We start from the raw sequence: 16438 nt of genomic DNA on the forward strand, positions 1-16438 counted from the left end.
AAAAAGCAACATGAACAAAGCGCCATGTACATTCGGCGAAGAAAAACGAATCATAATAAAGCGTCCCCCTCAATGACAGCAGGGTGATATAGACGTTGATGATTTCAAAAGAAGTTATGTTTGTTTTTCTCAAAAAAAATTACGGAAATAATGTTTTATTGAATTTGGATGATCAAGTATCAATAAAAGCAACGTTTTTCATCGTTTGTTATTATTAGAACCTCTTATTTTGCTTTTATATTAAAATGGGAATTGAAAATGGATGCTCAACATTCAAATGCGTTTTTCTCAAAACGCATGGTTTGTACATGATGCTTTTTGAAATGTTGGCGTCGAATTCCCTAGTTTATAACCAATTAAATATTCTTCTTATAATATCAATATAACAACAATTGGTTTTGATTTATTTTTTTTTCATTTTTTTCATTTATTTCAGGAAAAAATACTTCTCTTGGTTTATGTATTCCTTGGTTTCCTGTTTTGTTTTTTTAAATCAGAAGTTTTAAATCTGTTTTAAAACTCCAATCACTTTGGAATATTTGGATTACAATTTTGGAAAAAGCAGCTAACAGCTTCCTTGTGTAATTTTGGAAAAAGCAGCTAACAACACCAAGTGTATCAAAATATAATCTGGGATAGAACAAAAATGATTGCATACCTATTTTGACATAGAAAGTGGGCGATATTAATTTAAACATGGCCAAATTTGACTCCAGAAATTGCTTTTTTTTTGTCAAAAAATTGGTACAGTCACATGAAACTAGCAAAATTCACAAACATAAGATTTTTATTACAAATTAAGTTTTTTCCATTCAAATGCCTCTGGAAGATTCAAAATCAATTGGTTTAAAAAACAGTTTTTTGGTGGTTTTTGGATTTAAATCCAGGTTCCAGGATTCAATTATTTGGTGATACTCGAACAGGGGAAAAAAAATGTATTGTTTATATGGATGCCAAAGAGGCATTGGTTACACAAAATTTGCAGTCAAGACCTAATTATCCGAAGTCCCCGGAAAAAAATCACTTCGGATAATCGAATCAAGAAACTTTTTTTCGTTGTCTTGTATTGGATTGATGTGCTCAAACACATAACACCAAAAATTATTTAAAGTGAAAAAATACATATGATAATGTAACAAGCAAACAACAACACAAATTTAACTGATTCGCAGAACTTTGATTTGACGTTTAAAGTGAGTTTATAAAAATAATTAAACTTTTTTATTCATGGTTCGATTATCCGAAGCTCCTGACAATCCTCCGGATAATTGAACTTTGGATTATCGAAACTGTGGATAATCGAGCCTGGGCTGTGTTATGTTAGTATAGTTATTACATATATGTTGTTTTTTGTATCGAAATAAATTATTGTTTTAAAAAAGTTGTTTTTTTATTTCAATTTGATTTACCCTTGCATTTTTTTCTTGTTTGCTAATCAAATCAAATCATAGAACAGAAAATATCTATTTCCTAGAAGGAGAGAGAATGCGCATCATAACCCTCTGAAATGGAATTCCTCATTCTTAGAAAACCTTTCAGGTCATAGTTCTCCCAAACTGCATGCCCGAAGCAAATTTACAAGGCTCAAAATTTTATGATTGTTTTTTTTCTGAAGCAACAATCCCGAAGAAGAAAATTTCTCCGAACTCGAACACGAGCGTGACCTTTTTGCTCGCTGGAGAAGAATGTGAAGAACCAAACCCAAAATTCAACCATAAAAGGATTACAATTGTTTTGGTAGAGCTCAAGTGCGAGAGCTTCTTTTCGGGAACCTTCGAAGAATTTCGACCAAGGGTTGCAGGTGGATGAAAAGTGAAAAATGCCTCCCTTTCTATGGAGAGGTGGTCAAATTGAACCAAATTCAAGTCAAGTGAGTCCGGCCTTTCCCTCGGGGCAATGTGAGTGAGTGAGGTTGCGATCGAGGAAAAAAAGGATTATTTCTGAAGCCCATCGATTTCTGTGTGTATGTGCAAGTGGGTGGGGAAAAAAACTAGTGTTTGTTCAGGAGAGGCCAATTTATGGAGGCTTAGCTTTTTGAGCTTGTTGTGCTGCTGATGTGGTCAAGTTTTGTTTGTGTTGTGGAGAGGATTTTCCGATTACATGCGGGAAAATTTTTGGAGGGGAAAGCCGGAAAAGTGATCCCGTTTGAAAGGTCCGCAATCAGCTTTGTTTTTGGAGGTGAAACTTTTCAAAAAGAGTGAGTTGGTGGAACGGAAGGGTCAGCTGGTTGCAGTTCAGTGAAAATTAAGCAATCTTCTTCAAAGAGTGGAGGGGCAAAAAAGGTCAAAGCAAAGTAATTTTCACGCCTAGCAGGAGGAGTCTAGGAAAGAAGGATCCAGGTAAATATGACGACGAAGGCGGAAGCTTTGATGTGTCTCTAATTTATATGCTAATGAAGGCGTCGCGACGCCCGCTGCTGACGCCACCGACAGTCACCATCAGTTGAGGCGTGGGTGTAATGGCCTTGAACTAATTCTCCTGATCGGAATTGCCGGTACGCGGTATTTTGGAATGTAATTCCAAGGGAGGAGTGCCAAGTATCAAATTATTATTTTTTGTTTTATGGAGGCGTTGCTCTCTGATTTGAGTTGAGGTACTGGAATTTGATGTTTTGGAATTTTGCTTATTTCACAATTCAGAATCTTTGGTGGGTGTATGGAGCTCAGATCCCAAATATAAGTTTGATTGAACGCAAAACACAGTAAACACTAGAATACTAGTGAATTTACACATTTTTAGATGTAAAACTATACTTTCATTACACAAAGATGTACCCGTCCCCAGGTGTAACATTACCATGATGTTTTTTACTGTCTATTCGCAGGCAGTCCGCCTTTGGAGTTTAAATGGGATTTAATGTTGAAGTTTTTAGCTGTCTGTCAGTTCCAGAAGAGAAAAAATATTTTAAAATAAAAAAACTGCGACTTTCTTCAAACAAGTTACCTTAAAAATTGTTATAATTTTTAAACTTTATCAAAATTTCATTTTAGTACTTTTTGATATTACATTAAAAATTAAGTCAACCATTTTTTTTTCTTTTCTAAGATTTGTTTAAATCATTTTTTTTATAAATAAAACCTTGATCCACGATTGTTTTGCCTATTCTGTTTTTTTTAAAGATGGCATTTACATCCCCTGCCTGAAATATATCAAAACACAAAAAATGTAGTTGTTTTTTGGAGAACAAGTAACAATAATTAATTTTACAAAAAAATGCATTTTTTTTCTGTATCATGTTTTTCTGGAGTAGTCTTTATCAAAACCTACAATTTTGCAGAAGACACCAAATCGATCCGAAAGTTCCATCAAAAGGTACAGATTTCTGTATAAAGTCATGTTTCGGTTTAGCACCGCTAGAGCGTCCAATTTCCCGGGGTTACACATTTCCCGGGAAACGGGAAATTTTTAGCCAATTTCCCGGGAATTCCCGGGAAATTTTAAATTTATTGTTATGATCTTGGTTTTAATTAATATTATGCAACAAAATTGTATAGGACATCAACATTAATGGTTAAAATAAATGTGAAGATCAAGTAACAGCTTGACTGCATGTAAAAAATCATTCAACTACAAGAAAATGTATTTTGGTATTTTTGAATGAGAAATTTTAAACTTGCCACTGTGACCAGTTTATTGAAATGAGAAAAAAAAACATGCAGAAATTATGTTTTTCATGACAAATACTGGTTTCAGCTCTTGAACATGGGGTAAAGCTTTTTAGAGTTGGTTTTACTCTAAACAACCCAATGTTTTCAAATATTTGAAGCAAGCTTTGAATATAGTTTTGCATTTTTTGAGAACAAACAATAGAAAGTAATTTGTCAAAGATATTTTTTGTATTATTATGCAACATGATTTAAATTATACGATACATTAACATCATTCCACAAAAAGTCTTCTATTTTTTCACATTTAGCCCTTTAACACCTGTAGTTGCACCAGTGCTCCATAATTCTTTTACTTCAAATTGTAATTTCTTTAGTACTAGGTATTCAACCAATTGAATTAATTCTTTTTGCAGAAATTCGATTTTCATCTCATTTGATCATGATTAGGGTTAGTGAATTTTCACGATTTCGCGGACAGCGTGAAATTCGTGAAATTTGAACATTTCCGTGAAATCCCGTGAAATTTACTAATTTCTCAAATCATTGCTTAGAAATAACAACATAATAAATATTTCATCCACGAAGACTTTTTAAGTAAATTTTATTAGTTTTCAATTTAACAGCCATTTGAAGAATTGGTAGCAAAACATACATTTACATAAAATTTTTGCAACTTTTACTGATAAGTGAATACTACGAATACTTTTTATTTTTTTTCTTTATTGGAGGTGGACAAAAGCCCCCTTGAGCTGTGTCTGGTTATCGATAAAAGACATTTTCTCAAAAAGGCACAAAACCACCTCATCTTATCGCATCAACAAGTACACAAAAAAAATGATGTTAACAAAAAACAATCAAAGTAAAAAATTTATTCTCGTAATCATCAAGTTATCACAAGAATGATATGATCAATCATTTGATTGTAGTTATTCTGATACTTAAAAGTTTTTTAACCAAAACATGTTAAAACTGACTAAACAGGTATTTTGTGATTAGTTTTTGAAAGATCGCATAGAATGAATTGATTTATTTTAAGAAATTAATAAAAAGATTAAATGAATAGTATTTCTGATCTTTAAAGAACAATTCAGATTTTTGCTGAGTCCTGGAAGTTAAAAAAAAAATATTTTTTTTAAATGAGAAAAAATCCTCAGAACATATTTTTACTACTTGTACTACTTTACTAAAGTTATTTTAATCATTTTGTTCTATAAAATGTAAAAAAGTTAAAATAGAAGCAAATTAGCTGAAACTTTTTGGATATATTAGTTGAATATTTAAAAAAGCATTTCAACAACTGAGAATACGCCCTACATTTCGTTTCAAAATATTTATAGTGCCCATCCATGATGCAATGGATTTTTTTTGGAAATTAAAAAAAGTTTTTTGTATGTCACGTTCAAATTTAGTGAAGAATTTTTATAAGCTTATTGAAAAATAATATATAATGAAGCATGAAAATTAGTTCCTGTAATTTTTACATAAGATTCTCATGGTTATTTTAACATTTTTCACGATCCGCGACAATTCCGTGAAATTTGGTGTTTTGAAATCAGGGTCCCCGTGAAATTTGCAATTTTCGAGCGTGAAAAATCACTAAGCCTAATCATGATAAACAAAAACTTAAAAAAATCTCAATTTTAATTTGGAGGTAAGGAGTTAATATTGTTTTGATGAAATAACATCAATCTGTTAAAAGCCTACCTTATTGTAATAATTTAATACTCATTAAGCAAGATCTTTTCCCAGTTGCTTCAAAAATTCATATTATCAGAAATAATTCTGATATCACAATTTCTGATATTCTGATCAATTATATCCAGATTCTTAAGCGAATATGGCGATACGAATGGCGAACGCCCGAATCGTCAATATCGCGCAGTGGTACCAACATTAAAAACAAAGTGTGGCTGTCATTCCATATCACACGAAGGGAACTTTTATGTAAGGGACTTTTATGTAAAATTAGACGTCCAATTTGATGGCGTACTCAGAATTCCGAAAAAACGTATTTTTCATCGAAAAAAACACTAAAAAAGTTTTAAAAATTCTCCCATTTTCCGTTACTCGACTGTAAAAATTTTTGGAACATGTCATTTTATGGGAAATTTAATGTACTTTTCGAATCTACATTGACCTAAAAGGGTCATTTTTTCATTTCGAACAAAATTTTTCATTTTAAAATTGCGTGTTTTTTCTAACTTTGCAGGGTTATTTTTTAGAGGGTAACAATGTTCTACAAAGTTGTAGAGCAGACAATTACAAAAATTTTGATATATAGACATAAGGGGTTTGCTTATGAACATCACGAGTTATCGCGATTTTACGAATTTTTTTTTGAAAAAGTTATTTTTTGCGTTTCTCTTTGTTTCGTTGTCCGTGTCTGTCGTGGGTGACCATGAACGGCCATGATCGATGACGACCAACTTTTTCAAAACTTTTTTTTCGAAAAATCGCGATAACTCGTGATGTTTATAAGCAAACCCCTTATGTCTATATATCAAAATTTTTGTAATTGTCTGCTCTACAATTTTGTAGAACATTGTTACACTCTAAAAAATAACCCTGCAAAGTTAGAAAAAACACGAAATTTTAAAATAAAAATTTTGTTCTAAATGAAAAAATGACCCTTCTAGGTCAATGTAGATTCGAAAAGTACATTAAATTTCCCATAAAATGACATGTTTCGAAATTTTTTACAGTCGAGTAACGAAAAATGGGAGAATTTTTAAAGCTTTTTTAGTGTTTTTTTCGATGAAAAATACGTTTTTTCGGAATTCTGAGTACGCCATCAAATCGGGCGTCTAATTTTACATAAAAGTCCCTTTGACACCAAATTTCTGTCTCATCACCGTTTCAGGCTGCAAATTATTGAAAAACACCTCTTTTTTCGCATGTTCAAAAATGGAAGGGGTCGTACCGCCCCTCCGTCACGAGATATCAAAAAACGGACCTCGGATTCGTGATGAGGGACAAAAGTTACCCCTTAGGACAAAGTTTCACGCAAATCGAAGAGGAGTCGGGGCAACTTTTCCCGATTTCGTGTGAGTTGGTAGAGAATTACCCTATTTTCATTTTTTTTAAATCAAGACTAACGTTTAAAAAGAGCCAAACATTACATAGAACGCCGTTTTGAAATGTTAGTGCATCCGAGAAAAAATTACATGAATGTTTTGATATTAGAATGTGTGACATCCAGTATTGAATTTTTCTTATTTGTCAGTTTAAAACCGTTCTAAACCTGTTGTCCAGTATTACAAATTGTAATTCGAGGAAAACTTGTATTGAATTATTTCGCAGTATTGAAACGCAACCTTGTCATGATTTATCAAAAAGAATTTCTGATGAAATTGCTTTGAATCGTATCAAAACAGATTCTTTTGAAATAAACAACAAATATAGAATGTTTCCAGTATTGATACATTCTAATGATTTTATAACGCATTGCACAAAAATGGATTGCACAGGTTTAAAATTGTTCTCTTTTATAGCTAGATTTTTTTTTTCAAATTTACCTTAAATAATGAACAGCATAGCTACGCAGAGCCATTGCCATTGACCCTTAAATTCAACGTCACCCAGTAAGCTTGAAATGTTTTGACCCGCTGCTTCACAAACAGTCCCAACCGAAAAGTGGGTTTGCGGTTGCGGTTTGCACCACGGTGGGACAAAAGATCCACGCAAAAATGGTCACGCCAACGTCATCATACAACAAGGGTGCACAGTGCAAAAATGTGTAATCTTGAATGTGTCACATCTAAAATGACATGTGTTTTGATGTAAACCCACATTTATTTTAAGAATCATGGATAAATCCACGTAAAAAAATGGTTAAATTACCATGATTTTTGTTACTGTGCAGAGGTGCTGCGATGAAAATCCCCAACCGTTCCTGATTGTCAGAAAAAAAACAGCGTGATTTAGTGCTGATTTTCCACACTGATGCTCGTATTTTCCCACGTGGCCTGGTTCAGTTAGTTTTACTTTTACTGTTTTGGTTACACACAAACCAAATAACGTGAGGATGACTTTTGCTTTTTTGGGGTGCTGAAGTCGAATTTAATGTCACAATTTGTTTGGTGGCAAAATTACAGTGGCTTTTCATGCGTATAAATTTGCACAAAAATGATGTAAATGCTAATTTTTTAAATTTATCATTAAACATCAATAAGAGGGCAAGTTCATAAAATTCCAATGTTATTTTTGGCTTTTCAACAAGTGAAACGCAAAACTATCAATCCAGAAAACGGTCATCATTCGTTGCCTCCAGGCAGTGGCCATTTACAGTTCCGGAAAAAGGCTCTCATATTCATTCTCCACATTTGACCACTGCCCGCGGCCCAAAATTGCCCGGTCAAACCGGAACCGAAGATAAGGCGAATCGCCTGGGATCAGGCATTTGTTCGTGTATGACAGCCATAAAAAAGAGGAGAATTCGCCAAAAGTTCCCCAAATTTTCCTTCGGAAAGGCCTCCAGCGCGTGGTCATCGTTGCGGAAAAAAGAACGACGAAAAAAAAAAGCTCGCAAGGATTTAGTGGCTGCGTGAGTGCTTTTTCGAGAATCGATGAAAGAACGATTAAGCCCCGGTCGTCGGGGTTTGCTATCTGTTGCCGCATTCGAGGTGATTGATCCACCTTGAAGTGTGTTGATAAAAATCAGCAAATTCTTACTTTAAAAAAAATCAAGAAATTCAATACAATTCTCACTCAAAAACAATAAAAAGAAATTCCCAAGATTCATGGTTTGATGTTTGAGTGGGTTGATAATTTCCGAGGGATAACTCTCTCGGAAGGGATCTCTGCTACTGCGTAAATCTTACTCTCAGGGATGGAGCGAGGAAAGAAAGCTGGCTAAAAATGTGTTTTCCACCGGAGCGGAACCAGAACCCTTCGAGCCAAGAAGTTTAGAAACTGTGCAAAAATTTGCCCTATCGCCTCCTCCTTTCTGGTAGTAGTAACAAGTCAGAGTTTTTTTAATCGTGAGAAACGCTGGGTGAGCGTAAAGAATTTCAATATTTTTGCATTATTGAAATGGAAACTATTTTGATATGATTCGAAGCAAAGTTCATCGGAAATGGTTGTAGTGGTGGAAAATGGAAGAGTTACTTTTTTTAAACAAGGACATTATTTAATCTAGATTTTCCCCGAATTGCGCGCTGTAGTTAGAGGACAAACTGGTTCTAAGAGCTATGAGTTGCAGTGAAATGGCATATTTCTGGAGGGCATTTTTTATTCACTTGAAATTTAATATTAACTGGCAGGTATTCCGATGCCTTAGATGATTTTATTTCCGACGATTTAGTCATAAGCATGAGCAGAAATGAAAATATTATACATTTCTGGACAATTTTAGAATATCATAGAAGCAAAAACGAATCAACAAAAGATAATTTGAAACACTTTTTATTAAATTTTGGATTTCCAAGCTTATGTTTCAGTGTTGTTAACATTCAATATTACGCCCTTTTAAAAATTTTGTCTTGGTGTAAAAATTAAAAAAAAAAATTTTTTTCGAAAAGATCGGAAAATTTTACGAATGTTTCATATTTTAACATTGAAAATCGGACCATTATTTGCTGAGATATCGACATTAGGAAATGGTGGGTTGTTTTGGTGAGACATAGAAAACATCAATTTTCCTGTTTTTAAACCTTTGCATGCCCAGAAAAAATGACCCCCTGCTCCACAAGCGGAAAACGGTTTTTTGGGTTATTTTAAGCATCTGTGTAAATTTTGAGCGACATTGGATGAGATTAACCCATTGATACCCGAGCCTAAAGTTGGTGAAAAAAATGTTTTTCATACAAAAATGACTTTTTTAAATCGCTAATAACTTTTCAGGATCGGGTTTTACAGTTTTGGTATGTTCTACAAAGTTGTAGAGCATTAAATTTTCAAAAAGAATCTCACTTTATGGAATATTTGGATGGAAGAAACGCACCGTGCAGACCAAACCGTAAGAAACTTGGGATATCCATAAATTTTTTCGATTTTTCTCATACAAACTTCACCTCCGAGTATCAATGGGTAAATGATGACCGATTTTGCTCATATTTGGCCCAGAGTCCGTAAATAGGTCAAGGAACAATATTCAGCTTGTGGAGCGAGGTTTTGAAAAAAAGTCTCATATTCTGGGCACCCTAGTGGGCAAACATGTGCACTAATTTAAAAAAATGAAAAACTGCGACTATTTTCAAAAAAGTCACCTAAATATGGATTTAACTTGAAAACGGTGCACTTTATCAAAATTTCAATAAAGTACTTTTTGATTGCAAATTTGATTTTACATCAAAAAATGAAGTTGAAAAATTTTTGCGACCAATATTTCGATTTAAAAAAAAATCAGTATTGATTCAAAAATTCATGACTTGGTCAAAGTACAACCCTCGGATTAGTTTTCAAAAAGCCGTAAGAGCCATTGGCAAACAAAGTCCTTTTTACGTCAGTATTCGACCTTCTTACGAAAAACCAATTTTAAAAATGCTCGAAATTGTTCATCTACACGTCCTTCAAGTGCCCTATACTTAAAATAAATAAAAATTTGTTTCATTTTCGAGAAAAACGAAAATTAATGTCAGAGTTCACGGTGGCTCTTACGGCTTTTTGAAAACTCACCCGAGAACCTGGAAATTTCTGAAAAGTTAGCATTTGATGTCCTCTAAAACATATCAAAAAATAAAAAAAAATAAAAATAGCGTTTTTTTTGCAAATCAAGTTGTGACAAAAAGTAAAATAAAAAAAAGCCCATTTTTTACCCTGTATCATTTTTTTCAGTGTAGTCCTTATCCATACCTACAACTTTGCTGAAGACACCAATTCGATCAAAAAATTCCTTCAAAAGATACAGATTTTTGAATTTTCATACATCATTTTTGTATGGACAGCTGCCAAATTTGTATGGAAAATTATATGGACAAACTAATGATGCAAAATGGCTTCTTTGGGCATACCGAAGGTACCAAAAAAGTTTCAGTCGGATTAAAAAATACAAAAAAATCGAATGACCGAAATCTGAGAGAACTGCTCTAATGCAAATCTGGTACTGGAATTATATTTTATTTTAATGTGATCTTTGAAAAATATCTAAAATATAGTCAACCAAACTGAATTTCAGATGTTAAATCAAATTTGCAATTGAAAATAAACGAACACAGTTTTTGATAAAGTGAACCGAAATTTTTTTTTCTTGATGCAGCCGGCCAGCAGAGCCACAATCTTGTGTAAAATGAGTTTGCCTATGTGTCATCTAATTAATTATTGGTTCGATTTCCAATGTTAACACATTTTGAGAAATGTTTTTTTTTGCATATTTGCTTTTCCTTCGTAAAAAATTGTGAAGTTCTAATATTCAATTTGGGTATAAAAATACGAAATTTTTTCATCAATTTTCACTAGAACTTTTAGAATAAAATTGTTATGTTATCAAGAAATGGCATATTTGTATGCCTTAATTTTGCATATTGTCAATTAAAATTTTGTGTTTTTATTTTAAACTTTCATAATTTTAAGTATGAGTGATTACCAAAAATTTGCCAAATATCGTGTTTTTTTAATGATCCTTGTTACAAAGCATTAAAAATAGATTACTAAAAATACCAAATTTTTCATTATATTAAATATGAGTGTATACAAAAATTCGCATTTTTCAAATCATAAAAAAATAAATTAAAAAAAGTATTTTGTGAATTCAATAATTAAAATAATTAGAACTAGAGTAATAAAAAAAACTAACTTAATCCACCTATGTGGTTGATGCCTTCCTCACTTTTTACCAACAATGGGTAATATGAGTGGTTTAGACACATATTTCAGCTATTTTTTTTAGGTCCAGAAAAATAAGTACACAGATATAACTTAAGTGGTCAGAACACGAGACAGGGTTGTCAGATCATCAATTTTGTGGACTCGTTAGAAAGGATTTTCGATTACCTAACCAACAATGGGTTGGATGATGGATCCGGACATCGTTTACATGCATTTAAGTGAGACCCGGCTTCAAAAAAGTACATAAATATCACTTAAGTGGTCATAACTCGAGACAGGGTTGCCAGATCTTCAATGTTGTGGACTCGTTGGAAAGGTCTCTTGATTACCTAACCAACGATGGGTCGGATGATGGATCCGGACATCGTTTACATGCATTTAAGTGAGATCCGGCTTAAAAAAAGTACATAAATATCACTTAAGTGGTCATAACTCGAGACAGGGTTGCCAGATCTTCAATGTTGAGGACTTGTTGGAAAGGTCTCTCGATTACCTAACCAACGATGGGTCGGATGATGGATCCGGACATCGTTTACATGCATTTTAGTGAGATCCGGCTTCAAAAAAGTACATAAATATCACTTAAGTGGTCATAACTCGAGACAGGGTTGCCAGATCTTCAATGATGTGGACTCGTTGGAAAGGTCTCTCGATAACCTAACCAATGATTGGTTGGATGATGGATCCGGACATCGTTTACATGCATTTAGGTGAGATTCGGCTTCAAAAAAGTACATAAATATCACTTAAGTGGTCATAACTCGAGATAGGGTTGCCAGATCTTCAATGTTGTGGACTCGTTGGAAAGGTCTCTTGATTACCTAACCAACGATGGGTCGGATGATGGATCCGGACATCGTTTACATGCATTTAAGTGAGATCCGGCTTCAAAAAAGTACATAAATATCACTTAAGTGGTCATAACTCGAGACAGGGTTGCCAGATCTTCAATGATGTGGACTCGTTGGAAAGGTCTCTCGATAACCTAACCAATGATTGGTCGGATGATGGATCCGGACATCGTTTACATGCATTTAGGTGAGATCCGGCTTCAAAAAGTACATAAATATCACTTAAGTGGTCATAACTCGAGACAGGGTTGCCAGATCTTCAATGATGTGGACTCGTTAGAAAGGTCTCTCGATTACCTAACCAACGATGGGTTGGATGATGGTTCCGGACATCGTTTACATGCATTTAGGTGAGATCCGTCTTCAAAAAGTACATAAATATCACTTAAGTGGTCATAACTCGAGATAGGGTTGCCAGATCTTCAATGTTGTGGACTCGTTGGAAAGGTTTTTCGATTACCTAACCAACAATGGGTCGGATGATGGATCCGGATATAGTTTACATGCATTTAAGTGAGATCCGGCTTCAAAAAAGTACAAAAATATCACTTAAGTGGTCATAACTCGAGACAGGGTTGCCAGATCTTCAATGTTTTAGAATCATTGGAAAGGTCTTTCGATTACCTAACCAACGATGGGTTGGATGATGGATCTGGACATAGTTTAAATGCATTTAAGTGAGATCCGGCATCAAAATTCCAGCACCCGATTCGCAACTTTGACACTTTTTTATACGTAACTTTTGAACTACTTATCGGATCTTCAAACAATTCAATAGTGCAGTATGGGGCACCAAACCGGACCGAATGCAACTTGTTTGACTCAAATCGGATCAGCCAGTGCCGAGAAAACTTGGCAAGAATTTTGAGCACCAAGGGGAATACGCACACACATACACACACACACAGACATTTGTTCAGTTTTCGATTCTGAGTCGATAGGTATACATGAATATAGGTCTACGAGCTGTTTTTCAAAAGTTACTTTTTCGAGCAGGATTATAGCCTTACCTCAGTGAGGAAGGCAAAAACAAACAGTACTTTGCAGAAATTGTGTATTGCACAGTTAGGCAGTTGCAAATATTTTTCAATGTTTATGTCACCCCCCCCCTCCCTTCAAAATCAGCCCGAAAAATCAGAGGGCAATTTTTTTTTTATATATTCAAAATTTTAATGGAAATAGAAATCAAATCAACTGAAAACACTTTGAATTGCATTTGCCTGCATTAAAAATCATATTTTGCATGCCAGTGCTCGATCAAAAATGTTTAGAATTTTTGTAAAATTCCAATGTACAGTAGGGGAACGGCATCTTATTCCAGCGTGCCTCTAATGTTGCCATATCAGCACTTTGACACCCAATTACAGCTTATTGAAAGCGTTTTCTACTGAAATCAAGTGATTAATAGCTCAATAGGAAGTAAGCAAGCATGTTTCTATCAATTGTTGCACAAAATCAGTTGTTTAAATAGTGAAAATGAGCTAATTGAATGGAGTAAGGAGCAAGTGCTTGACCTGCCAAACAAAAGAGAATTTCCCTTACCTACTGCAAAAAGTCTTTTTTTCGGGAAAAAAAATTTCTCACGCTAAGATTTTTTGAAACCTAATGACTGCAAAAAAAAAAACTGGACTGGTGTCAAATGCATTTTTAAAACTTTTGGAAAAATGTTGGTAAACTATCTTAGAGCAAACCTACGTTGAAAGTTTTTCGATATGATTTAAATTTATTTTTGTCATTTAGAAATTACGATAGATGTATCGTTTATGACCCATAGTCACAACCACTGACGGTATTAAATTAATAAAACACAGTTTTTTGTGAACATTTAAGGATTTTGTAGAAATAACGCTTATCTATTGAAAATATTTACAAAATCTAGCGTCGTTTGAAACTCGCAATTCATCTCATAATTTATTGTGGTTTTTATAATAAAATCATATTTTGTGGTTATTTAAGAATTTAATTCTAAAAAATCTAATCTAATTAATATTTTTTTCATAATTTTGCATTGCTTAGAATATGGGAATATTATGAATATTTTAATAGAGCATCGTTTGCAAATCATGTAAATTTTTGTAATTGCACAAATTTCGATGTTTTTGTGAAAAAATTTGTTCCATAAAGCTTCTCCCGGGCAGACGGTAATAACAAAATTCATGCCACTTCAATAACAAAATGTAATGGAATCTTTTTGAAAAATCCGTTTTTGCATAAGGGTTTAATAAAAGTTTGTGTTATCATAACAAAATTTGTTATTGGTCTGATATTGGTTGCAAGCCAAAACAACTTTGGAATAACATTTTTTGTTATGGAAGATTTCCTCCAACTGTTATTGGGATGATCGGATTAGTTGTTAAAATAACAAAAAAATAATAACAAAAATTTGTTCGAAGTATTACTCAAAATGTTATTAGTCTGTTATTACAATAACAATCCAATAACAAAAAAATCATAACGACGAATAACAAATCTTGTTATTGGCCTTGTGTTTTCAAATATCAAAAAATGTTATTCCCAAGTTATTTCCGTCTGCTCGGGCTTTTAAGACATTAATCCTGAAACGGCATTTTTTTTATTGGTTTTTCCCTGTCTAGGAGATAATTTTGAGCTGCTTTTGTTCCACGATAAGCTTCTTTTCTCTTGTTTTATGTTTTTCGTGTTTAATTTTTTAGTATTTTAATTTGCATTTATCTAGTTAGGTTTATGTCTGTTTGTGATAGTATTTGATTTATTCTACTACCGCCTATCATTTTCTTTAGGTATTTTTATTTTCACATTTTTACAGTCACTTCCAATTTATTGCTTGTTTTCTGTCATTTGCTGCTATAGAATGATATCATTATTATTTAAATTATTTAAGAAATGCGTAGAGGCGTAGTGTGGGACATTAAAACAGTTAGGAAATGTCAGTAAAAGAACAACAAAACTTGAGTACTGACATTTTTTTAAAAGCTTTGGGAAAGTTACAGGAAAAGTCCAGCTTTAAATCCTGAACCATTTAAACTAGGCTATCTTAAATTCAGTTGAACAAAATATTGCAGCAAATTTCCTTACTTCCAAAAACTGGAAAGCTTTACATAAACGAGGCAAAGTTCTCAATTCTTCACACTGTTTTACCACTCAGATGTCTCAACAATGAAATATGTAAGACAACAAACCTGGTGCGTTAGTATCTTATACCCACAATCTACCTCCTCTTCTGATCTTGACAACTTCTGACTACACGCTGTGGTGGCTGCACCACTCATGAATTGCCATGAATATCAGACTAGGTCGACATCTCGTCTTGTGCTATTGCGTAGGACTGAGTCAACAGTGCAGCCAGCAATCAACCGTGAGGTCACATCAGTTAAGAACCGGACGACTATTCACTGCTTGGATTTTCATAAAGAGAAATTTTATTATAAATTTTGTTTTATACTTTTGAATTGTTGTACGATATTTTGCATTTAAAATACCTTCTTCAAATTTTTACGATTTTTAAAGTTATTTTTTGCAGTGTTCCCATAAGCGTTCGTCCAAGAAACCAAACGTTCTTCTTCTTCCCAGCAATGTTTTGTATAGCGCATCCATAAAACATACCCAGCAAACAATGCCAAACATTGTAAGATGTAGTTGTAACAAGTGATCCTGTCATCATCGTCTCACAAAGCACTGCCGTCCCGGGGTGTCACCAGTTGTGTGTGAAGTTGGCAACTCCCGTCGCCTTCCGTCAACAGCAGTGTTGCCAGCATAGCTGCTTCTTGGTTTTCTTCTTCCGCAGTGCAGAGGAGTCGTCACTCTTCCCAGGGAAGCAACAACTAAATCTGCAACCATAAACGTGATAAGATTTATTGCAAACATCTCACAGTTTTGTCTTCTTTGCCGTCCGAAGGCACACCCAACAGTTTTGGACCTGGGGATGATGGTTGTTCCGGGGGACCTTGTCCTTGGCTGACTCGGCACGAAGACTCAAGAAGGTGAAGAGTCTCTGCTTGCTGGCACAGTATCCCATCAAATCTCGTCGTTGCCTTACTTTGTCATTCAGTTGATGTTTAATATTTATGCAGCCTCGGCTGCTGAACGTTGGTGGCGTCGTCGTCGGTTCCGGAGTTCCGGAAAAAGGGACATATGCCAATATCTTGTTGTGTGTGGGGCAAAAGTTTTACGGTGCTTGTTTATGTCCTGTCTCACCATAAGAAGCTGGTTGAATAACAAGTAACGCGGCGCGGTGTT

This window comes from Culex pipiens, chromosome 2, assembly GCF_016801865.2.
Source record: "Culex pipiens pallens isolate TS chromosome 2, TS_CPP_V2, whole genome shotgun sequence".
NCBI lineage: Eukaryota > Metazoa > Arthropoda > Insecta > Diptera > Culicidae > Culex > Culex pipiens.